Source organism: Syngnathoides biaculeatus, chromosome 5 (assembly GCF_019802595.1).
Source record: "Syngnathoides biaculeatus isolate LvHL_M chromosome 5, ASM1980259v1, whole genome shotgun sequence".
Taxonomy (NCBI): Eukaryota; Metazoa; Chordata; class Actinopteri; order Syngnathiformes; family Syngnathidae; genus Syngnathoides; species Syngnathoides biaculeatus.
Window position 1 is genome coordinate 17380329 of NC_084644.1, and position 26846 is coordinate 17407174.

At 43.5% G+C, this 26846-nt stretch overlaps 1 pseudogene; it reads left to right on the forward strand.

Moving 5' to 3' along the window:
* Nucleotides 1-161: 161 nt before the first annotated feature.
* LOC133500354 (E3 ubiquitin-protein ligase RNF19A-like) overlaps nucleotides 162-26846 on the forward strand; it is a 32781-nt pseudogene continuing 6096 nt past the window's right edge.

Below are 26846 nucleotides of genomic sequence, written 5' to 3' on the forward strand. Positions count from 1 at the left end.
TGAAGGATTCTGTCAAGACGAAGAAGGAGTCATCTTAGGAATATCTGGCCTGTGGGACTCCCAAGGCAGCTGATTGGTACTGGCTTGGCTGGCCAAGCGGAAAGCAGCTTCGGTGGTTGCTGAGTCAAAAACCCCGGGCATGCGAGGAGTTCAGTGAGACCATGGAAACCGTCCAGCGTCTCAGGAGGGGGAAGCAGCACACCGTCAACACTGAGTATACTGAGGATATGGCACTGCTGACCTCAACTCGGGACGTTGTGAGTCACTTGGAAGAATACTACGAAGCCCTCCTTAAATCCACTGACACGCCTTCCCATGAGGAAGTAGAGTTTGGGTTCTCTGAGCTGGGCTCTTGTATCTCTGGGGTTTAGGTCACTGAGGTGGTTAAAAGCTCAGTGTCGGGGCCCTGGTGGTGGACAATCTATCCTGGTTGATACACCTCTGCAACATCGCATGGACATCGGGGACAGTGCCTCTGGATTGGTAGACTAAGGTGGTGGTCCCCCTTTTTAAGAAGGGGGACCGGAGGGTGTGTTTCAACTAGAAGGGGATCACACTCCCTGGTAAGGTCTATTCAGGGGTGCTGGAAAGCAGGGTCTGTCAGTAAATCGAATCTCAGATTCAGGAGGAGCAATGTGGTTTTCATCCTGGCCGTCGAATAGTGGACCACCTCAACACGCTGCCAGGATCCTTGAGGGTGCATGGGAGTTCGCCCAATCAATCTACATGTGTTTTGTGGACTTGGAGAAAGCATTCAACTGTGTCTCTCGGGGGAGTCCTGTGGAGGGTTCTTTGGGAGTATGGGGTACTGAACCCCGTGATACTGGCTCTACGGTCCCTGTACGACTGGTTTCAGTGTCTGTATTGCCGTCAATAAGTCTGACTCGTTTCCGGTTAGAGTTGGACACTGTCAAGGCTGTCCTTGCACACCGATTTTGTTCATAACTCTTATGGACAGAATTTCTAGACGTAGCCGAGGCATAGAGTATGTCCAGTTTGGTTTCCTTCGCATTCCATCTCTGCTCTTTGCAGATGATGTCGTTCTCTCGGTTTCACCAAGCCGCGCTCTCCAATGCTCTCTGGAGCGGTTCACAGCCGAGTGTGAAGCGGCTGGGTGAGAATCAGCATCTCCAAAACATGAGACCATGGTCCTCAGTCGGAAAAGAGTAGCCTGCCCTCTCCAGGTCACGGATGATATCCTGCCCCAAATGGAGGAGTTCCAGTATCTTGGGGTCTTGTTCATGAGTGAGGGAAGAATGGAGCGGGAGTTAGGAGGATTGGTGCAGCGTCTGCAGTGATGGGGACTTTGTATTGGTCCGCTGTGGTCAAGAGGGTACTATGTCGAAAGGCAAAGCTCTCAATTTACCAGTCGATCTACATTCCTACCCTCACCCATGGTCACGAGCTGTGGGTGGTGACCGAAAGAACAAGATCCGGGATACAAGTGGCCGAAATGAGTTTCTTCTGCAGGGAGACCGGGCTTTCCCTTAGAGATAGGGTGAGAAGCTCGGTCATCTGGGAGGGTTTCAGTGTCGATCTTTTGAGCCTGGAGAACATTCTTCAACTGCTGTTGAAAAGGCCCATTTGCATCTTTATCTTCCTGCCACCTGCTGTTAGCCTTGAGTATAGTTGTAATTTTCACTCTGTATTCCTCAAAAGGCTCATCATCTTTTTGTTTTACACTTCTTGTTTTATTTGCTTAGTTTGCTCTGTCTAAAACGTTTGGTTGCTCTCTGAATTTTCAAATTTACTACGCATTGATTTATGTCAGCTTTGTGTGAAGTAATAAGTTCCACACCTTTTTAAACATCATCCATAGTCCAAGTCCTACACACTAAAATAGTCCAGTTGGCGCCGTTTCAAGTCAGTCCCGTCTGATCTAGTTATTCTGTGTGGCGTTGTCTCATAATATGAATGTAGTAGTAAGTCAATGTAAAGGGGTGTCGTTTATTTGTATGCCCTTTTTATTCTTATTATTTTTCTTTTTCTTCTGCCTCTTGTCTCTTTGTGTCTATTGTCCTTTATACTGGTCCTGTCTCATCATATTCCTTTCTATGGAACAACAGATCTTTCTGCCTAACTGTTTGTTCTTACTGTCCACTTTCTTGCTCTTTCTTTTTTCTGACTCCTTCATAAACATTTTGTTATCTCGCTGGTCTGTACTGCTACGTGGCTCAAGTCTCTCCTGAGGTCAAAAGGAGTGTTTGCGAGGGCAGCAGCCCCTGCCCCACATGCTGAGAGAGCTTTTTGTCGTTTATATTTCCCTAGTATCCTCTCTCCCCTGGACACTTTTTTTCCAATTCAAATTATTAATGTTCTTTTCACCAATCACATTTTATCCCTTTAACACATTACGTGTTTGGGAACCTTTTTAATCCATTTGCCAAGTTCAAGACCACAGTGAACCACATACAATACTACTTTAAAATCTCTCTCTTTTTTTCTCGCTTTTGTAACCACCACTGGGTATCGTCATGCACATTTTAGGCCATTTTATTAAGTTCACCTTTATTTCTACAAGTTATGTCATCTCTCAACTGGATTATTATTATTATCATATGTTATGTCTTTTATTTATTTGATTATTTATATATATTTATTTTCAAAATTAGGCTGCCCAGCAAAATTGTATTTTTCTAATCCATTTATCTAAATATTTTGTCTTATCTGGGATTTGTGCCCAATCCTTGCAAGTTAAATTGTTTCTTTCCTTTTGTTTTCCTAATACATTTCCCCATTTTGTCAATTTGGAGCCAACACACCGCATATATAGGGTGTACTAAGGTTGGCGTTTTTTATTACACAGGGTGACTGCTCAATATTTTTGTTTGGTATTTCTCAAGCTTCTACCCAGCAGGGTGGATAAGTCTTGCCTGTGCTTCCAAACAAGCTGTCACTTGCGATCCTGTTTCTCACTTTTGTCTGCACGTTTGCACAGACACACACGCACCTCCCTTTTTTTTTAATTATACGGCAGTTTTATTTGATGTTATCATATTGTATCGATTTGTGATTAACGTATTGAAATATTGTTTAACACGGAATTTAAGTGCACAAGACGAGCCCGCCTTCGTCTATTTCCACGGAATTTGTCAGACTTCGCCATCCCTCAGCTTGCCATTAACTAGTATTCACAAGGCTTCTCCTACACAGTACCTTCATGTAGACTGCAACAGTACCTTTGCGCAGATTTTATGTTGACATTCACTCATTCATACCCCGTAAGAAAAATTATTCTTACCAAGACGTCTTCTTGTCCCTCGGATTTCCGTCAACCTTCAGATCCCAGTTTGAGAGACCAGTTCCTTAATGGGTCTGTGTTGCCGTAACCACGGTCTTTTCTGGAGGTCGACTCTGTAGCTGGGATCCTCAGGTATGTTGGAATCCGGCTTATAGGACCAAATAAATGTCAGCCTGGATAAATGCAGAGGGTTGCGTCAGGAAGGGCATCCGGCATAAAAACTGTGCCAAACAAATATGAGCGTTCATCTAAAGAATCCCATACCGGATCCGTCGTGGCCCGGGTTAACAACGCCCGCCCCCGGCACTGCTAACCTGCAGGGCGTCGGTGGAAATTGAGCTACTGTGGGTCGAAGACAAAGAAGAGGAGGAAACCGGATCCAGCGTGAGAAGAAAAAGAGGAATGCACAGAGCCTATAACTGAGTGTAGGGACTTTGAATGTTGGGACTATGACAGGAAAAACTCAGGAGTTGGTTGACATGATGATTAGGAGAAAGGTTGATATTCTGTGCATCCAAGAGAGCAGGTGGAAAGGTAGTAAGGCTAGAGGTTTCGGAGCAGGGTTTAAATTATTCTACCACGGAGTAGATGGGAAGAGAAATGGAGTAGGGGTTATTTTAAAGGAAGAGCTGGCTAAGAATGTCTTGGAGGTGAAAAGAGTTTCAGATCGAGTGATGAGACTAAAATTTGAAATTGAGGGTGTTCTGTTTATTGTGGTTAGCGGCTATGCACCACAGGTAGGATGTGACCTAGAGTTGAAAGAGAAATTCTGGAAGGAACTAGATGAAGTAGTTCTGAGCATCCCAGACAGCGAGAGAGTTGTGATTGGTGCAGATTGTAATGGACATATTGGTAAAGGAAACAGGGGCGATGAAGAAGTGATGGGTAAGTACGGCATCCAGGAAAGGAACTTTGAAGGGCAGATGGTGGTGGACTTTGCAAAAAGGATGGAGATGGCTGTAGTGAACACTTATTTCTAGAAGAGGGAGGAACATATAGTGACCTACAAGAGCGGAGGTAGAACCACGCAGGTAGATTATATTTTGTGCAGACGATGTAATCTGAAGGAGGTTACTGACTGTAAAGTAGTGGTAGGGGAGAGTGTAGCTCGACAGCATAGGATGGTAGTATGTAGGATGATTCTGGTGGTGGGTAGGAAGATTAAGAAGACAAAGGTAGAGCAGAGAACCATGTGGTGGAAGGTGAGAAAGGAAGAATGTTGTGCGGCCTTCCGGAAAGAGGTGAGACAGGCTCTCGATGGACAACCGAAGCTCCCGGAAGACTGGACGACGACAGCCAAGGTGATCAGAGAGACAGGCAGGAGAGTACTTGGTGTGTCATCTGGTAGGAAAGGGGAGAAGGAGACTTGGTGGTGGAACCCCAAAATACAGGGAGTCATACAAGGAAAGAGATTAGCGAAGAAGAAGTGGGATACTGAGAGGACTGAGGAGAGGCGAAAGGAGTACATTGAGATGCGACGTAGGGCAAAGGTAGAGGTGGCAAAGGCTAAACAAGAGGCATATGAAGACATGTACACCAGGTTGGACACGAAAGAAGGAGAAAAGGATCTCTACAGGTTGGCCAGACAGAGGGAAAGAGATGGGAAGGATGTCCAGAAGGTAAGGGTGATTAAGGATAGAGATGGAAATGTGTTGACTGGTGCCGGTAGTGTGCTAAATAGATGGAAAGAATACTTTGAGAAGTTGATGAATGAAGAAAATGAGAGAGAAGGAAGAGTTGAAGAGGCAAGAGTGAAGGACCAGGAAGTGGGAATGATTACTAAGGGGGAAGTCAGAAAGGCACTACAAAGGATGAAAAATGGAAAGGCAGTTGGTCCTGATGACATACTGGTAGAGGTATGGAAGCAATTTGGAGAGATGGCTGTGGAGTTTTTGACCAACTTATTCAACAGAATACTAGCGGGCGAAAAGATGCCTGAAGAATGGAGGAAAAGTGTTCTAGTTCCCATTTTTAAGAACAAAGGGGATGTTCAGAGCTGTGGGAACTACCGAGGAATAAAGTTGATGAGCCACACAATGAAGTTATGGGAAAGAGTAGTGGAGGCTAGACTCAGGACAGAAGTAAGTATCTGCGAGCAACAGTATGGTTTCATGCCTAGAAAGAGTACCACAGATGCATTGTTTGCCTTGAGGATGCTCGTGGAAAAGTACAGAGAAGGTCAGAAGGAGCTACATTGTGTCTTTGTGGATCTAGAAAAAGCCTATGACAGAGTACCAAGAGAGGAACTGTGGTACTGCATGCGTAAGTCTGGTGTGGCAGAGAAGTATGTTAAAATAGTACAGGACATGTATGATGGCAGCAGAACAATGGTGAGGTGTGCCTTAGGTGTGACAGAGGAATTTAAGGTGGAGGTGGGACTGCATCAGGGATCAGCTCTGAGCCCCTTCCTGTTTGCAGTGGTAATGGATAGGCTGACAGATGAGGTTAGACTGGAATCCCCTTGGACCATGATGTTCGCAGATGATATTGTGATATGCAGTGAAAGCAGGGAGCATGCAGAGGAACAATTAGAAAGATGGAGACATGCACTGGAAAGGAGAGGAATGAAGATTAGCCGAAGTAAAACAGAATATCTGTGCGTGAATGACAAAAGTGGAGGGGGAAGAGTGAGGCTACAGGGAGAAGAGATAGCGAGGGTGGACAACTTCAAATACTTGGGGTCAACAATACAGAGCAATGGAGAGTGTGGTCAGGAAGTGAAGAAACGGGTCCAAGCAGGTTGGAACAGCTGGCGAAAGGTGTCTGGTGTGTTATGTGACAGAAGAGTCTCTGCTAGGATGAAGGGCAAAGTTTACAAAACAGTGGTGAGGCCGGCCATGATGTACGGATTAGAGATGGTGGCCCCGAAGAAACAACAGGAAGCTGAACTGGAGGTGGCAGAAATGAAGATGTTGAGGTTCTCGCTCGGAGTGACCAGGTTGGATAGGATTAGAAATGAGCTCATTAGAGGGACAGCCAAAGATGGATGTTTTGGAGACAAGATTCGAGAGAGCAGACTTCGATGGTTTGGACATGTTCAGAGGCGAGAGAGTGAGTATATTGGTAGAAGGATGCTGAGGATGGAGCTCCCAGGCAAAAGAGCGAGAGGAAGACCAAAGATAAGGTTTATGGATGTGGTGAGGGAAGACATGAGGGCAGTTGGGGTTAGAGAGGAAGATGCAGGAGATAGGCTAAGATGGCAAAAGATGACACGCTGTGCCGACCCCTAACGGGACAAGCCGAAAGGAAAAGAAGAAGAAGAGAAATGTCAGATACATCACCTAACCGCTGGACGAATATGCACATAATTAGGGACAAGAGAGATGTTTAATTTTCTCATGAAGAGGACGGGTTCGACTGGATGCGGGCATCGCCGTAAATACTAACCGGGAAGTGTTGTGTGCTTACACGTATATATCCATCCATCCATTTTCTTAGCTGCACGATTGTCGCAAGAATGCTGGAGCCTATCCCAGCTGTCAATAGGCAGGAGGCACGTTTACACACATCCAGACACGGGGAGAACATGCAAACCCCACACTCGGAAGTCCGGGACTGAACAGCTGCGCCACTGTGCCGCCTCATAAAATATGTTGTTGTTTACACAGTATTAGCACAAGAGGCTATAACTAAGCAGCTAATAACTAGTAATGATTAGAAGTGTCCAAATTTCCCCTGCTGGTGAACGAGTCTCAACTGTGACAGCCACAGCTTTATCCCGTCAGGTTAACTTCATGGGAGGTTAAAGAAGGAGAAATTTGAGTGCGTTTTCTCAGTTTTGTTGCACAACACGTCAGCATCTTGGCTTAGCTAGAATGAATGCTCTGTAATGCTAAGCACCGGCGACGTCAGGGGCGAAGTCAAGGATGTTTCTTCCGTGTTTGGCTGTGAAAGCTGGCACATATCCAGATTTAGATTGGATTTCAAAAATATTCTTTATTTTCAATGTTTTTTTTCAATTAATGTCCACAATATATGTAATAATAATATTACTTCACATTGGAGATTTTATTGTACATATGAATTTTGGGGAGAGTCTTCCTTTAAGACACGTTTATGGTGTTCAGGTGTAGCCACTTGAGGTTAGAAGGGAGACATCGCCTCCCAGTGTTCGGGAGTATCTGCTTGAGGTCAGCAGTGGGCATAGTCTTCCAGGCGTTGCTGGGTCACACTCTGGGTCAACTCACCACTCGCAAAGAGAATAATTCAGAGCAAGTCTAATAGAAATAAATCCATGATAAAACAATAATTCTACTACAACAGGTTTGCTCATGCTCAAACTGGTGCCAACCGTATTAGTCACGCCAAACAGATGTGAAAACGGATCTACTAATGGAGTCCACTGAGGATTCCAGCTGCCAACCAGGCAATATTGCCGCCCGTGTTCTGGCAGTAGTATATGCAAATATATACCACTGATATATATGTACCAATACATTGTGAAATTAGAGATACACAGAGAATGACTGTAAATGCGTATTTACATACCTTGTTTCCAAGGGTGACTAACATGGCAGTAAAAAGGCTCAAACACATCAGAAAAGTCATTGTTTTTATTTATTCTGCTCCTGTTCACTAAAACCACTAAAGTCATCGTCAATATCGGAGTTGAAGAGCCTCAGAAAGTCTGCCACACAGCATTTCAGTCTCTCTGTTGCTGTCAGTCATTTCCATCTCGAGTTACCGCTGAAGTTGCGCTGTTCTCCTCATGTAGCAGTCCAGAAATATGAAATCCGTTGGTGATAGTAGATTCTTTCAAACTGCTTCACTCAATCCACTGGCAGACCTTGGAAAAGGATGATCTTCCCATGCACCAGTTTTTTTGAAAGCTGTATCATCGGTGCTCAACCAAGCCTCAAACTCACCTCGGTGTGGCGATTTCAAAATCTGTTATATGAGCCCTCATACTGTCCAAAACAAGGTGAAATTGTACAGGTGAAAAAAATCCTCCCGGACGCCTACTTTGACTAGTGTTATCTTCTTGTATGCTGGACGTAGCTTTGTTTTCTTCTTTTTCTGTGTGTTTTAGGTAGCGTCTTCTTCTACACGCGGGAGGGATCTGCACATGCCCAAACCCTAGGGTATTATAAGGAATGGTCATGTTCTATAAAGGATTTAACCCATATCACCTATTACAAAATATTGTTTCATTTTAACCTTACATTTAGATTACTTCAGCATCTAATCACACTGGCCTCTTCCAGAGCAGATTTTTGGGTTTGCCTTCCCACTTTTGAATGGAATCTTCCACAACATCAGCACATGCATCTTATTGCCACCCTTTGGATAATTTAAATCAAACACAATATGGCTTTTATGTGGTTAGTGGGTTCCTCAAAAGTATTGGAAAGGTAGATTTCTCTTCTGTATCTCAATGTCAACTTTTTGAGTGAACATTTCCAATTACATTATTTCAAAATTTATTTTGAGATTCTGTTGCTCTTTCAAATTTTCCATGATGAATACCATCAGAACTCAGTAAAATTTGAAAACATTTTTAAATACTGCGGTCTCCAACCACTTTTTCACCTGTTTCCAACCATGCATACAGAGTGCACAACCAATGCATCCAGATTTTTCCGTGACTACGTGGGTGAATGTCCTTTAAAGTTCATGGTTGCCTGTTACTTGTTTCCTCATTAGAGATACTTGTGCAGAGCTACATTTTGTTGCTTTTTCTTTGTGTCTTTGTGGGTCTTACGGCTTTTGCTTTTGTCTTACGTTGCTGAAAAAGTGTGCTCAATTGCACTGAAAATGGGTCAATGACTTAACCATTATCAATTACCCGTGTAACTCTTTTTTTGCCTTGGTACATAATCACACTGTGACAATCTATGAAACACATTTCAATATCAATATAAATTACAGCCTTCAAAATATTTGCATGAGAAAGACTAAGCATAATAATTCTCAGTAAGGTGTCATGCACCACCAAGTCAAGTATTTTTCCAATAGTGATCTTCCATATCTCCCGAGCTTCTCTGTTTGCTTTGCCTCTTAATATTTTTTTCTCCCATCATCTCATGATGAACTTTTCATAGAGTGCACATGAAAAAAAAAAAAAAACAGCTACTGTGACCACCTTCCGATATAACCTTTGTTAAGTTCTATTAATTCTATCATGTCCCAAATGTGTTCTTTTTGTTTTCCGCTAGGTATGCAGTTATTGCCTTTGGTTGTGCTAGCTGCCCCAAAATCACTTGTGGGAGGGAGATTTGTGGTACCGAGTTCTGTTGCCTTTGTAAGCAGCTGTGGCGCCCCATCCAAACCTGTGATGCAGCACGGCAGCAGAGATCCCAAAGCCTTCGTCTGATGACAGTTTGCTCATCATCCTTCAGCTCCAGCCAAGAGAGTGGAGTAACAGGTTAACTCACTCAATCAACACACAAACACAAAACCTTACAAAATCATTACGAGCTGAATGGCATCATGTTACGACGATAATGTCAGCATCCCAAACCCAAACCTAAATTCTTGGACAAATATCAAAGAGTGGGAGGTCTGAACCCTCTGGAATGTATTATATTTCTCCATTGATTTGGTCATAATACATGGTCTTATAATAAATCACAAAAATAATTCTTAAACTAATACCACACAAACTATTATGTTTTCATATTTTTTATTGAAAATAAACATTCAGCAGGATAGAGAGGAAACAGTACATTTAAGTGAACCTCTGAGTTACAGATTTCTGTAGAGCTAATCAGTCATGTGTGAGCCAATCTGGAGTCAAATCAATGAGTCAAGACTGGAGGTGACTTTAAGATGCTCTGGCCACAAGAAAACATACACCAGTTTAGAATTGTCTCTTGTCAAAAGGCATTGCCAGATGTGTATTTCAGTATGTCTCATTCAACAAAGCTCTCAGAAGACCTGCGATTAAGAATTTTTGACTTTTATAAAGCTTGAAAAGGTTACGAATGAATCTCTAAAAGTCTTGTTGTTCATCAATACAGAGTTAGAGCCATTGTCTATTGCAGCATACCTACCGGATGCATTTTGGTTGCTTGATGCAGGCTGATTTCATAGGAAGTCAATGCAGTTCGCGCAGATGGATGCGAAACTGTGCGGGGCAGTGTGAATGATGCAGATGACGTGACAGAGACTCAAGCGAAGGACACGCGACGACGTGATCATTTGCTTTCGGTGGGTATGTAGCATAAAAATGGAGAAAGTTCAGCACAGTTACTTCTCTTCCAAGAGTGGCCATCTGACAAAAACGACTGCAAGAGCACAGCACAGAATGCTCAGTAGGGTAAAAAAAGAACTTTCTTGGAGTGTCAACTGAAGACTTTTAAAAAATCATTTGGTATTTAACAAAACATGCTGTACATTTGGCATTTATTAAAGAGCACTTGGATGTTCCACAGCACAACTGGCAAAATATTCTGTAGACTGATGAAACTAAAGTTGTATTGTTTGAGGTTGGTGTTTTGTGTGCAGTGCTATTGCCTTGCAACCAATTCAGGGACTACCCTGCCTCCTGCCTAAAGATAGCTGGGATAGGCTCCAGCACTCCCTTGACCCTTATGGGGATAAGAAGCTCAGCTAATGGATGAATAGTGGACACAATTCCATGTGTTTAGGAAAAATGATAGCACCCCAACATCAAAACCTTACCCCAAGTGAAGCATTTGGGTATGGGCGTGCTTTGCTACCTCAGGGCCGAAGAACTTATTTGCATTCATCCACGCAACCGTTTTCTTCCACTCATCCAAGGTCGGGTCACGGGAGCAGAAGCTTTTGCATGGAAGCCAAGACTCCTCTCCACAGCCATTTCTTCCAGGTCTTCCGTGAAGATCCTGAGGCTTTCCATGGCAAGCTGAGAGATGTAGTCGCTCCAATGTACCCTGGGTCATTCCCGGGGCTTTCCTCCCAGTGGTACATGCCCTGAACACCTCACCAGGGAGGCATCCTGGAGACAGATACCTGAGTCACCTAATCAGACTCCTCTCAATGCAGAGGAACAGCGGCTCTGCTTTGAGCCCCTCCCGGATGACTGAGTTTCTCACCCTATCTCTAAGGGAGAGCCCGGTCCGCCTGCAGACGAAACTCATTTTGTTCACTTGTATCAGGGATCTTGTTCTTTCCATCACGACCCACAGCTCATGACCGTAGGTGAGGGTAACAATCTAGATCGCCTGGTAAAGAGAGAGCTTTGCCTTTTGGCTTAGCTCCTTCTTCACCACAACTATCTGATTCAAATTCTGCATTACTGCAGACGCTGCACTGATTCACTTGTGTCCCATGCTTCCCTCACTCGTAAACCAGACCCCAGGATAATTGAACTCCTCCACTTTGGGAAGGATCTCATCCCAGACCCGAAGAGGCCACGCTGCCTTTTTCTGACTGAGGACCATGGTCTCAGATTTAGAGGTGTTGATTCTCATCCCAGCCGCTTCACGCTCTGCTGCGAACTGCTCCCGTGAGAGTTGGAGATCACGATCTGATGAACCCAATAGAACCAAGTCATCTGCAAAAAGAAAACATGCAATACTGAGATCACCAAACTAGACATCCTCTACGCCTTGGCTGCGCCTAGAAATTCTGACCATAAAAGTTATGTACAGAATTGATAATGAAGGGCAGCTTTGACAGAGTCCAACCCTTACTGGAAATGAGTCTGATTTACTTCCGGCACAGCGGACCAAACTCTAACACTGGTCGTACACCATACTCCCAAAACACCCCTCAAAAGATTCCAAGGTTGATGGGTCTAACGACTTCTTCAAGTCCACAAAACACATATGGACTGGTTGAGCAAACTCCCATGCACCCTCGAGAACTGTGCCAAGCATGACAAGCTGGTCCACTGTTGCATGGCCAGGGGGAAAACCACACTGCTCCTCCTGAATCTCAGATGCTCTACGAACCTTCTTCTCCACGATCCCTGAGTCGACCTTACCGAGGAGGCTTCGGAGTGTGATCCTCCTGTAGTTGGACCCTCCAGGTCCCTCTTCTTAAAAAGGGGGGACTACCACCCCTGTCTGGCAATCCAGTGGCACTGTCCCTGTTGTCCACACGATGTTGCAGAGGTGTGTCAACCAGGACAACCCTGCAAGATCCAGAGACTTTAGGAACTCCGCGTGACTCTCAACCACCCCCTTTCCAACGAGAAGCTTCGGTGACCTCAAAGATAGAAGATAGAAGAAGAAGATAGAAGAGCCTGTCTCAGAGACTTCGGACACTTCATGGGAAGATGTGTCCGTGGAATTGAGTTTTTTGAAGTATTCTCTCCACCGATTCATAACGGCAGTCACTGTGATTTGACGGGTGCGATTGAACCTGCTTGCCATCGCACTCGCAAATCTGCACAATCAAGCACGAAAAGTCACACGCGTAAAATTTGTTACGAGTAGAAATACATAGATTTACAGGCTGATTGAGGATGAAAGCACAGACAATACAGTCCACAAAAAGCTAATTCAGTATTTTGAATATAGGAGGCAACATAACATTAACCTTAAAACTGTTTGGGAGCATCATTCACCTTTCAAGATGCATTGCTAAGGATATTCTGCAAGCAAAAATTCAGTTTTACACCAAAAAAAAAAAAAAAAAAACAGACAAGGATATCATTGTGGGTTGAAAAAAAATGACACAAAGTTGCAAGCGACCTTTCAAATTTATAGTTCATAGTTGGCTTGGTTTAGTTAGTTTGGTTTAGACTCTGATGTGACCACAGTGCATAAGTTTAATGTTGCTCAAAGGGGGTGCTCACGGGATTAGTGTGTTTGCTCAGACACAAAACACAAAATTAGAGGGAATGTTGGTCTTGACATTAATTTACGTGTTTATTTCATAAACGTTGGTAACAAAAGAAGCTTGATCCTAAACTATTAGTATTCACCCGGGAACAGGGAATGCAAGTGAACAGCACTGAGCATGTTCTGAATTGATGCCAAAAGCACATGTTCCGAGCAGCTTCATGTACTGTGACTGCATTTACGTCGAGAGTCTTCAACATCATGTGCCTTGTCAAAGGAAATTCAGTTACACTTAAAACATTTCTGGGATATAATGCAGGTAATGTTTCAGTATCTAACTGTAATAAATATGAAATTGTGATTTACTTTGACTTGATCTAAGTTCTAACAGACTAGTCTATCCATATATCTAAATGCGAACGGTCATTTTCTCCCGTGGTACCGCGTGTATTCCACTTATTGCCAGCAATGCGACCCAAACTCTGACACCGGTCATATCGGGACCAAACTGCCCTTATTCTGGAGTCCAGGTACCCCATATTCATGGAGCACACTTCCACAGTATTCCCTGAGAGACATGGTCAAACACCTTCTCTAAGTTAAAAAAAACACACGCAGACTGGTTGGGTGAACTCCCATGACCTCACATTGTACAGGGTAACTCTAAAGGTCAGTCCTCATCCGTTTGGGATGCTGGTTCACTTTTGGGAGATTTTCACAAGTCTTTTCTTACAAGACATCACACATTTACAGGTTTGACTGCATTTTCTTTCTTTCTGTCCTGTTTGGCTGTTAGGTCAATCAGAAAGGAGGATCTCTATCCCATTTACGCCACAACAGTTTTATTATGTCACAGTGGAGTTTTTAGCTTACGCTGCGGTTTCCTTGTATTATAATTGAAGTTGATTGCGAATCAGAATCGTCGAACATGACAAAGCACCATTTGTAAACTGGATAAGACAAGTAAATAATTTTATATATCCATAGCCATGGAACATTGAATATGAGTGTTGCATGGGATTGTAGCACTACACCCTGTGAGGGAAGGACAGGACAAAATAGGACAGGAGAAGAAGAATGCTGGACAAGGGTCATGAACAATGCTGCACAACTGAATTGACTGAGTGAATTATCAGTCTATTGGACGAAAGTATAGGTGAGGGGAAACACAACCAGTTTGCATATTCATTAATTGTTTGGCGCCATACATTTCACCAAGTGAAAGAGTCCCAGGAAAGTGTGCCTGTAGACACATCTAATGAATTGACACCGTTTAAATGCACAAAGACTGACAGAAATGTCCTGTAATTGCTGTGCCTGTAACACGAAGGCTAACCCACCCAACCTATCGAAGTGTGGGATAGGGCCCAGGGGTCCACAGGAGCGCAACCTAGTGTACATGACACGTCCCACACTGAGGAACCCAAGGTGGTCTGCCGGGCCCACCAAGGCTCCCCGAAACTAGCAACCTAGCAGAGGCCACAGAAATCCAATGCCAACCCCCTGCCACTGCCACACCCCCAGGAGAACCTTTTCAGATCTGCCCACAAACTTTCGATGGGATTCAGATCAGGGCTTTGTGATGGCCACTCCAAGACATTGGCTTTATCTTCAAGCCACTTATGTCATACAAATTCTCCCCTAGTAATATAACATATGAGCACATCCACCCATCTATCCAGCCATTATTTTCTTAGCCGCTTATCCTCACAAGGGTTGCAGCGAGTGCTGGAGCTGAACTGGTTGCCAGCCAATCACAGGGCACATTGAGACAAACAGCCGCACACACAATCACACCTAGAGACAATTTAGAGTGTCCAATTAATATTGCATATTTTTGGAATGTGGGAGAAAACCAGAGTACCCAGAGAAAACCCACGCAGGCACGGGGAGAACATGCAAACTCCACACAGGCGGGTCCGGGATTGAACCCGGGACCTCAGAACTGTGAGGCCAAGGCTTTCCAGCTGATTCACCGTGCTGCCCTATATGAGCACAATTCTTACTAAATAAAATTAGAGATGCATTTCACAATAAGCGCAAATAAATAAAGTTATACATTCACATAAAGTCTTGAACTTCAGAAAAATTAAGTTTGAGTTTCCCCTTTTCTGTTGGGAATGTTGACATAATGACATCTCGAGCAATTTTAACTTTTTAACTAAGTATGCTAGTTATGTTCGTTCAAACCTATAGCTGGGTTTGTTTCATAAAAGTCTTTCAAATATTGTATGGACTATTAATCAGAGTTCTCAGTGGGAATTTCCCTTGACCTTTAATCTATGTTGCAACAATCGAGCACACCAGCTTGTGACCTCACGGGATACCAAACAGTAAATAGTTAACTTTCTTTAAAATATCAGTTGTTTGGATCAAAGTCATTCGACCTATGGCTTGGGGAGTCACAAGTGGCACATGGGGTGTTATTACAACAATGAAAATGTCGAGAATTTGGGAAAAGTCTCGTGTCCATTGTATTAAAGAAACCATAACCCACCCGACTCTTCTTCTGATTCGCGAGCACCAAGACAGAACTCATACATTTCGTGGAGAATGATTTGCCGCAGTACTTCAGCAACAGATGCACACATGCAGAGCTCAACATTTTTTTCTTTGAGGAACACTTTTGCAAATCATGAAATATCAGAATATATAAAAAGTTTTAGGTATGCATTGTACATGGAAGACTTCTTTATTTCTTGCATTAAATTTCTGGTTGCACATTTAATTCGAGAGTGTTTTGTACACAAGAAATTGGGGTTGTACTTGTCGTCTAGATATTTCTTATTTTTACATTTTTCAGTTTTTGTTTTCTATTTAAAATATCCATCCACTTTCCGAGCTGCTTATCCTCACAAAGGCCGCAAGTGCTTGAGCCTATCTGAGCTGAGTCTAGGCGAGATTGCCCCAGACAATCATTCATTCACACACCTGAGAGTAATTTAGTCTTCTTTTGACCTGTTGAAAACCCACACAGGCATGGGGAGAACATGCAAACGCCACACTGGGAGGGCTGTATTTGAACATGGGTTCTCAAAACTGTAAGGCATTTGTGCTAAGCACTCGCTTACTGTGCCGTCTATATAAAATGTTCGAAAATACATGGGGTGCAAGTTGGATTGTTACCTTTTTTCCTTGGCGTTTTTTTATTCTTTTGAAAACATTTGCAAAACAAAAAAAAAAACACCCAACGGGGGTGGCCATTAGGATGGCCGACTTTGTCTTGCGTGGTCACAGCCACCCCAGCCACCTCTGGCTCCTCCCCTGGATGCTTATACGTTATCTGTTTGTTTTCAACTTCCCCTTTCTATTTTTTAAAATTGAGTTTCAAATATCATTGGCCAAATTAGGTAGAAAGGTTCTTTCACGACTCCTCTAGCATAACGAGAGCTTTTTCTCGTATTTGACCTTCACAAGTGAAGAACAAAAAGAAATGCATTTTCAGTTGGATACAATGTTAGCAAAATGGAACAATTTCATCCAAATTAAAGAACCAGATACAATTTTTTGGTCCATGTTGAAATTCCAAGTCTGGCTTTTACACTAAATAATACCCAAGACCCACCTGTTTCTGACTGACAGTGAAAGAGTAATTCCCCCCCCCCCTCCTCATCTACCGTTTTCCCAGTCCGTCAGGCTGTATCTTTTGGGGGAAGAAGCCATGGAGTAGGAAAAAGAAGATTCTTTGGCAATTGGGAACACTTGTCGGTGCGCCTCTTGGCATTGCACTGATCACTGGCATCGCTATCCCTGCAATGGTTATTGGCATCCCTGTATATGTGGGAAGAAAGGTGAGATTGTAAAAACTCATATTAACCAATTCTAAACACACCAAAATTTCAGTGATAATGTGCCTCTGCAGGACAGGTGTCAAACTCATGGCCCGGAGGCCAGACCTGGCGCACCATATACTGTAACATTATGTGGCTACTAATGCAAATCATGTGGATCTACTTCTGTTTCTTGCAAAAATCTAGACCAAAATTAAAAATTGTCTTCATTTTTAATAATGTTGAAATATTGAGTGTTAGCCCTTTTTATCACATCAATTGACCAATAGCTGAACACACATTTGTCCTTTACCTTTATCTGTGTTACACCACTATATTGTAGATCGCGGTTTCATCGTTTGCGCCCTCCTCCCATGTGATATCACAGATATCTGTGTTGATCATTGGGAAGTGTTTAAGTGTTTATCGTGCAAGTCCTTGCTATATAGTGGAAATCTGTGATTGGTTTTATGGGTTTTTAGTACAGCTCAGACTCAATCTAAATCTCCAATTACAATTTCTGTTGCCCCCTGGTTAAGTCCTGGTCACAATTTTTTGTGGGGGTTACAGATTTTGTCACACCACCAAAAAGACAGCATGCTGAAGCATTTTGGCTGCCATTTTTTTGCAACTACTTTTCCCTCTGGAAAAAAAGCAGTTAGTAAAATGACCATTTACTTTAAAACTGTTTACTTCAAGATCTTCCGCCCCATTATGGCCGTGGTTGGTTTTACGTCATCTCTGTGCTAGAAAATCTGTCAATCCAGTCTGGCAACATTCTGCTTCTACTATGCCCGCTCGCTAATGGTAGCTGGCTCGCTCTGTCAGTCATCTTCCACAATGTGTTGCCAATTCATCTACTGGAGCTGTCTTGTGTGTTTGTCTGTGGAACTTCTCACGGCATAGCATGCCTGCTGTTGTGGAATTTCTCACAACATAGCACGCCTACTGTTATTGTCTTGGGGGCGCGAGAAGTAGTCTATGTGAGATGCTGTTTAACGTGAACCGTTTCTAAAACTGCGCATATGTGCATGCTGAGTAAGTCAAAATGGAGGCACATGTGAGCATTGTAGGTCTTGTCAGAATGAAATATGCAGTTTGATTCATTTTCATTTGAATTCAAAAAATATGATTTCAGGTTTGTTTTTTCAAGACAACTAAGTCAATCCAACTCATTCATTCGTAGCATTAGTTTTAACAGTAAACCAACTTACTGTAAAACCAGTGTGGAATATTTGCAGATGCCCTTGTCAGTTGGTTTTTGACTGCTGCAAAACAGTGGCGACGCAATCAACCGTACCCAATCAATTTGTCCTCAAATTTATTTTAAATTTTTTAAAAAAAATATTTATAACAAGATGTGGTGATAGCACATTCTTTGGCATTAACAAAAAGCAAACGTTGTGAAAATTGGAGAATTGAGCAGGTTATGACTTAATTTCAATGTCCATGCATTGGCTTTGAATGGAACATTGACCTTCACAACATGAATGCCACGTAGGAACGTCGGATAGCCGGGCTGCAACAGCGTAGACGGCGTATAGTCAGTGGTCTGAACCGTTACACACACTTCCACTTGCGTTAATGCTCATGACCTGGTAATGCTTGATTTTACAACCCTAACAATCTATGACATGACAGTTGACCACACGACGATGCTTTAGTACCCCATTATTAATTGCTGAAACAAACCATCTTCTAAATTGATTACAGTGGACTCCTCCATATTTACGCTTCCCCAGTTTCAAATGAACATATCTGCAGATATTTTGGGATTCGGGTAGGGGGGATCTTTTCGCATTTTTGGGACATGTCAATTTTATTTCATCGCACAATACTGTCCAAATACTGTGTTTGAAAAACTGTAAGCCTTTCCCCAGTTGTTTGGGTAGAGTGGATTTTGGCACAATCCATTCCAGAAGATGGTTCGAGAAGTGATTTGTCCGAAATCCGAATCGATATTTTCCATTACAATTAATGGAAAAGAAATAAAGCATTCCAGACTTAAAAGATTGGCTTTTTAAAGCCTCTTTTTTTTAAGTTTTATTCTTATTCTATAAACTGCATAAAACGAATACATGTATAGTTTACAGTGAAGAAAATAAGTATTTGAACATCCTGCTATATTGCAAGTTCTCCCACTTAGAAATTATGGAGGGATCTGAAATTTTCATCGTAGGTGCATGTCCACTGTAAGAGAAATAATCTAAAAAGAAAACTCCATGAATCACAATGTATGTTTTTTTAACGATTTATTAGTGTGATACAGTTGGAGATAAGTATTTGAACACCTGAGAAAACCAATGTCAATATATGGTACAGTCGCCTTTGTTGGCAATTACAGAGGTCAAACGTTTCCTGTAGTTGTTCACCAGGTTTGTACACACTCCAGGAGGGATTTTGGCCTACTCTTCCACACAGATCTTCTCGAGATCAGACAGGTTTCTGGGCTGTCACTGAGAAACAGGGAGTTTCAGCTCTCGCCAAAGATTTTCTATTGGGTTTGGGTCTGGAGACAGCCTAGGCCATGCCAGAACTTTGACATGCTTCTCACGGAGCCACCACTTTGTTTTCCTGGCTGTGTGCTTCGGGTCATTGTCATGTTGAAAGACCCAGCCACGACCCATCTTCAATCCTCTGACTGAGGGAAAGAGGTTGTTCCCCAAAATTTCACAATACATGGCCGCGGTCATCCTCTGCTTAATACAGTGCAGTCGTCCTGTCCCATGTGCAGAAAAACACCCCCAAAGCATGATGCTACCACCCCCACGCTTCACAGTAGGGATGGTGTTCTTGGGATGAAACTCATCATTCGTCTTCCTCCAACCATGTTTAGTGGAATTATGACTGAAAAGTTCAATTTTGGTCTCATCTGATCGCAAAACATTCTCCAATGACTCCTCTGTATCATCCAAATGGTCATTGGCAAACTAAAGACGGCCCTTGACATGTGCTGGTTTAAGCAGGGGAACCTTCCGTGCCATGCATGATTTCAAACCATGATGTCTCAGAGAGTCACCTTGGAAATGGTGGTCCCAGCTCTTTTCAGATCATTGACCAAGTCCTGTCGTGTAGTCCTGAGCTGATTCCTCACCATTCTAACGATCATTGAGACCCCACGAGGTGATATCTTGCATGGGGCTCCACTCCGATTGAGATTGACCGTCATGTTTAGCTTCTTTCATTTTCTAATGATTGCTCCAACAGTGGACCTTTTTTCACCAAGCTGCTTGGCAATTTCTCCGTAGGCCTTTCCAGCCGTGTGGAGTTGTACAATTTTGTCTCTGGTGTCTTTGGACAGCTCTTTGGTCTTGGCTATGTTACAAATTTTGAGTCTTACTGATTGTACCGGGTGGACAGGTGTCTTTATGCAGCTAACGACCTCACACAGATGCATCTGATTCAGGATAATACATGGAGTGGAGGTGGACTTTTAAAGGTGGACTAACAGGTCTTTGAGGGTCAGAATTCTAGCTGATAGACAGGTGTTCAAATACTTATTTGCAGCTGTGTCACACAAATAAATCCTTAAAAAAATCATACATTGTGATTTCCAGATTTTTCTTTTTAGATTGTCTCTCTCACAGTGGACATGCACCTACGATGGAAATTTCATTTTTTCCTTCATTCCTCCATGATTTCTAAGTGGGAGAACTTGCAATATAGCAGGGTGTTCAAATACTAATTTTCTTCACTATAAATACTTTATATGAAAAAATAATTTAAGAAATGTATTTATTTTTTGCTTAAAATGTATGCTTTAGTAGTAGAGTAGACGAGGCTGGGAGTGCATTGCCGTATCTGTAGCGAGTCGGCCCCAGCCCAAGGTTTTTTTTTAAATTAAAAAAAAGTGCAGAATAACTTTAAACAAGCAATATTGACGGAAAAAAAGTTAAGAAAATAGTTTTACATTTTTACAAAATGTAACATACAAAAACATTAATTTGTAACTCAAGTTAACAAAATCTTTGAAACAAAGCAAAAATGCAGAAATGGTAACGGAACAGAGCATCATTAAAGTTCACAAGAAAGAAGCAATGCAAAACTGTCATTTATCAAATCTCTTCGGTGGGGGTGACTTGCCCCCTGGAAGTTCTTTTCTTTTCCAAAAGAACTTATATAGCGTCACTTTTTTGGATCCATGATTGGAAGATGGAAGAGGAAGAAAAAACAGTCCGTAAATGTAGCTACCGGGACACGTCTGCATAGAGAGGCTGCGTTATACACAATAACAAAGCGCATTGTGGGTCAGCTGGTCAGCCCGCGCGCGTTATGTTATTTCCGGGTTTTTTCAGGGGCGATGGAATTCACAATAACAAAGCATGTCGTGGGTCAGCTGGTCAAGCCACGTGCGTTATGTTGGTTCTGTTTTTTTCGGGGCGTTTGAGTATTGGATTTTTGTTTGAAAACAAGCAAAAAAAATCTTGAAATTTTAGTTCGAAAACTGATTTGATCGAGAATGGGGATCTTCCAGAACCAAATATTCACTGTATATGGTTTTAACCAGGGATGTCAAACTTGTTCTAACCCAGGAGCCACATGGACAAGATAGAAAATGTATTACCAAGTAGGCCAGACTGGTGAAATCATGGTCTACATTTACCAAGTTATCTATTTTATAAGTTAAAAACAACAACTTTGCGATTGTATTTTTTGTTGTTTTTGTTAATACAGTCCAAAATAGTAAGAGCCCATCACCACTATTAATCATCAAACATTTCAATTTTTTTTCAATTCTGAGAAAAGAGAAGACACAAAAACACGAGACCTCTGTTATTTACTGAAGTATATCGCAGAACACAACTACATCAGGGTGTCATTTCTCAGGCAAAATAGAGATATAAAAAAAATAACAATGGTCTGTCCCCCAAACAAGTGCAAGAAGAGCTTATACACTGTGGTGTCATAATGCTAAATAACTTTTTTGCACCCCTGCAGCTATTTGTTCAAGTTATTCAGGTGCTCTGTAACATGCACCATAAATGTAAAGTTTTGCATCAATTCTACGGAATGGAATTTCAACACTGGTTTGCCCTTTTCTTCCTTAAACTGTCCTATTCCTTCTCGTAAATCAAAGAAATTCCTCCGCACAGCACCTTGGCTTAACCACCTTACCTCAGTGTGATCTTGCACCATAAACGTGATCTTTCTCTATGTGAAGGCTGTCAAACATCACGGTGATTCAGGCTTCTGGATCAGATAAAATTAATAGTTTTGACGACCACCTTCATAACTTTATCCATCTTTAATGACTTGCAACACAAAGCCTCCTTTTGTAAAATGCAGTGAAAAATCCAAAAATCACATACTACATTTGCAGATTACACTTTCTCTCTGAACTTTGTCACAACACCTGCTTTTTTCCCGATCATTGAGGGTGCACCATCTGTAGCCAAGCTGACAGCGCGGGACCAGTCCACTTCATCCCTTTCCAGCACTACGACGACTGTGGTGAAAATATCAACTGCTGTAATTGTAGCTTTCATTGAAACCATCTCCACGAACTCTTCGATGACGCTCAATGTGTTTTCAACTCTGTGGATGAAAATGGCCAGTTGTGATTCTTCTTTGCCATTCAGCTTGTCCTGTTAGGGGTCGCCACAGCGCGTCATTTCAGATGAATGCATATTTGTCTGTCATGTCTGTGCTCTCCTCAATTGCAACTGAAAACATGATAAATGACTACTTTGTCTTCTAACTAGCTCTGCAAATCCACTGATAGATGGGAAATCCTGTCTGCAACCGTGTTTCTTCTCAGGCCGATATGTGCAAAAGCCTGGCGCTTTTCATAACACACAATCTCCACTGTCTTCATGATTCATGTTTTTACAAAATCACCCTCATTAATTCGTTTTGAAGCCACTCCCATTTCATTGACAATGAGGTAACTGGCCTTCACAACAGCATCACTGATGTCTGTGCTGTGAGTAAACGTGGACTACTTCAGATGCGGCAACAGTTCATTCACCTTCTCTCTTCGCCACTGTCCTTGAAAGTTGTCATATTTGTTGGTATGAAGACTCAAAATAGTGGTGACGGTTATATTTTTTCAGCACTCCAACATGCCGTGAACACACTAAACATACAGCTTTCCCATTCACGTCTGTGAATAAATAGGAGGATAACCATTTTCTGTGAACACCCTGTGTCCACTTTTCTGTTTTCTGAGACATATTGGGGAAATGGGGGCTGCCAAAGCACACGTTAAAAGTAGAAGCCATAATAAATACCACTGGCAGAACACAAAGCAGCTCATCCAGACTTGCTGTGCCCGGTATAAACGGTTTGTTTGCTTAACACAATTGTTACTGCACAATCTAATGGACGCAATCACAATATCAGTTTCTTTTATTGAAAAATACAGCTCCTTTTTATGTCCATGCCATCGTTTTATACTTTGCAAAATTATCTCACGACCCGTACGATGGACAACCCTTGTTTAAACTATTCCCGTCTCCCCACCACCACAACCCTCTTTCCTGGATTTCTGGACATAAGTTGGGAAATTTACCTGGGAAGAGCCTTTCAGTTTTAAATTTAACTAGCCTTCAGTGTTGTGTCATTTTCATAGACTTGTTCTATATAATCGTCAGTCCCTTCATAGTAGCCAGGAACCTCTGAGATTTCAACCCATTTGCCAAGTACCCATTACCCAGCCTTTTATGGGTTGTGAAAATGGATTCTGTTCAAGAATGACCACATAACTAAGTGTAGATACTGTAAATATATATCCTCCACTCATGATTCAGTCCTGTTTTTTTTTTACCTGCAGTTCCCAGATCTCTTTATGCACACAATATTCTCATATTGCATTCTCTATGAGAAATTGATGGTCTCTTAATTTCCCCCAGAAGAGCATGAATAGTAGATAGTAGATCACCCCCCTGAAGCCAGGCTCAGAGGTGTGGGGCTTTAAGACGAGTGCCCGGTGGCTGTATTTTTACCCCACAGGCCTGGCTGGGCACATCCCAAAAGGGTAATGGGGGTCTCCCTTCTCATGAGCTCACCACAGGACAGACTGCACACAAGGGTTAAGTGAAGTCGGGGTGTGAGCAGTGACCAAAGTCAGGGATCTTGGAGTCACATCCCTAATTACAGAAGCTAGCAATAGGGATGTGGAAAGTCACTTTTCTGGCAGGGAAGGAGCCTGAGCTGGTGTGGGAGATTTAGGAGTTCAGAATAGATATAGTTGGGCTGGCCTCCACACACAGCTTGGCTCTGGTACCCATCCTCTTGAGAGGGGTTGAACTCTCTTCCACTCTTGAGTTGAAGGTGAGAGGGTGCTGAGCAGATGGTGGGTATGCTTATTGCTCCCCGGCTCGGTGCCCGTACATTGAGGTTGACCCTGGTGAATGAGAAGGTAGCCTCCCTTTGTCTTCAGGTGGGGGGGAAGGGGCCTGATTTTTTTTGTGCCTATAGACTAAATAGCAGTTCAGATTACACACCCTTTTTTGAGTCCATGGTGCGGGAGCTGGAGAGCCTTTCTACTCCATTTTTCTGCTGGGGGACTTCAATGGTCACTTGGCCAATGACAGTGAGACCTGGAAGGGTATGATTGGGAGGAACTTTCCCCCTGATCAGAACAAGAGAAGTGTTCTGTTATTGGACCTCTATGCTCATCACTGATTTTCCATAACGAACACCATGTTCAGGCATAAAGGTGTCCACGCGTGTACTTAGCACCAGCCCACCCTAGGTCGCAGTTTGATGATTGAATTTGTGGTTGTCTCATTGGACTTGCAACCACATGTCTGAGACACTCAGATGAAGAGAGGGTCAGAGCTGTCCACATATCACTACCTGGTGGTGAGTTGGCTCAGATGGAGTGGGCAGATGCCTGTCCCGACCTGGCAGATCCAAACATATAGTGATTGTCTGTAGGGAATATCTGTCCGAAGGAGTTTCAACTCTTGCCTCCAGCAGAACTTCTGCCTCATCCCGAGTCAGACATTGAGTCTGGGTGAACCTACACCCCATTGCTGAGGCGGCCCACCAAAAGCTTTGTGTGCATGTTGTCGCGCCAACCACCAAACGCATTGGTAAACACCAGCAGTGAGGGATGCCATCAAGCTGAAGTAGGAGGCCTTTTTGGCCTGTGATCCTCTCGAGGCAGCTAATGGGTACAGGCTGGCCAAGCACAATGAAGCTTGCACAGTTGCTGAGCCACCAGCTTGGGAGGAGTTCGTCGAGATTTTGGACTTTGTGAGTCGGTATGGCAAATACTTTGAAGACCTCCAAAATTCCACCAACAAACCTTCCCATTAGTAAGCATTCCTGTGTCTCTGTGGCCAGCTCACCTATCAATGAGGTTGAGGTCACCTAGGTGGTTAAAAAGGTCCTCGATGGCAAGGAGCTTGGGCTGGATGAGATTCACCTGGAGTTCCTAAAAACTTTGAATCAGGGGTGCTCACACTTTTTTGCCCCAAGATCTATTTTTTCAAGCAGCCAGCCTTTCACAATCCACTGGATTGGGTGGGGAGCTATTGCCACAACTGCCATGGAAGAAGCAAGAGACAGACAGTGAATAGGAGGCAAGCTTGCTAAAACGCACCTTTATTTGCACATGCGCAGTCACATGACTGAAGAGGCCAGGATTGGTCAAACCGACCGTCAGTCAATCGACACACGTGATGTACGTGTTCGGCTCCTTTGGACGCTGTCTGGCTGTCTGTGTTCACACTTTTCTACAACATCTCATGGACATCAGGGACATTGCCTCTGGATTGGCAGACTGGGGTGGTGGTCACCCCTTTTAAGAAGGGGGACTGGAGGGTGTGTTCCAACTATAGGGACATCTCACTCCTCAGCCTCCCTGGTAAGGTCTATTCAGGAGTGTTGGAGAAGAGGGTCTGTCGAGAAGTCGAGTCTCAGATTCAGAAGGAGCACAGTGGTTTTCATTGTAGCCCTGTAACAGTGGATCAGCTGTACACTTTTGACAGGGTCGTTGAGGGTGCTTGGAAGTTTGCCCAACCAGTCCAGCTGTGTTATTTGGATTTGGAGAAGGCGTTTAACCAAGTCCTTCTGGGAGTTGTGTGTGTGGGTGCTTCGGGAGCCCTTTGTATCAGATCCTGTTCATTGCTTACACTGACAGAATTACTTGGTACAGCCAACGCATACTGTTGGCTTCATGAAGCCGTGATCAGCAACAATCATTAGAGCACTTTGTAGCAGAGTGTGAAGAGGTTGGGATAAAAATCAGCACCTCCAAATCTGCTACCATGGTCTTCAATTGGAAAAGGGTGGAGTGTCCATGCTGTGTCGGCAATGAGATCCTCCCCCAAGTGCAGGAGTATCTTGTCCTGTTGTGCATGAATGAAGGAAGAATGGAAAGGGAAATCAACAGGTGGATCGGTGCAGCGTCTGCAGGGATGCTGACTTTTTATTGCTCTTATGTGCTGAAGAAGTAGCCAAGATGAAATGAGAAGCTCTCAATTTACTAGTTGATCTACAGTATATTCCGACCCCCACCTATGGTCATGAGCTGTCTGTCATCAAAAGAACAAGATCCCTGATCCAAGTGGCTGAAAAGAGTTTTGTCTGCAGGGTGTCCGGGGTCTCCGTAAGAGATAGGGTGAGAAGCTCAGTCATCTTTGAGGGGCTCAGAGGGGAGCCACTCCTCCTGTGCATTGAGAGGAGCTTGATGGCTCAGGCATCTGATGTCATGATCCTGCCGCTTCAGCACCAGCTGTGCGGGTGTCCGCGCAGGTGCGCTGATTGGAAGGTGCACACCCGTGCCTCATGCAGCCTGATTATGCTGTGGATTTATATGACCGCGATGACAACTGGCCGGCGCCAGTTCGTATGATCTTCATGTCCCATTCGTGTGCTCCGGTATCCCTGATTGAAACTGTGTGTACCGACCTTCGTCCGTTCTCCGACCAACCTTGTAAGCCTGACTCCTTTGATACTTCTGCCTGCGTTGATTGTTCTCCCGTGTACCGACTCCTGCTGCACCGGACTGCCTGCTCGATCCCCTACCTCTGCATATAATAAACGTGTCTCTTCTTGAACTACCTTGCGTCTTGGGACGTGACAGAACGAACTGGCCAATGCAGGACCCAGCAGGAAAGACCCGGCGTCGCCGGGACCGACGCAAGGTAGACCGTCTGCCGGAGGACCAAGCCT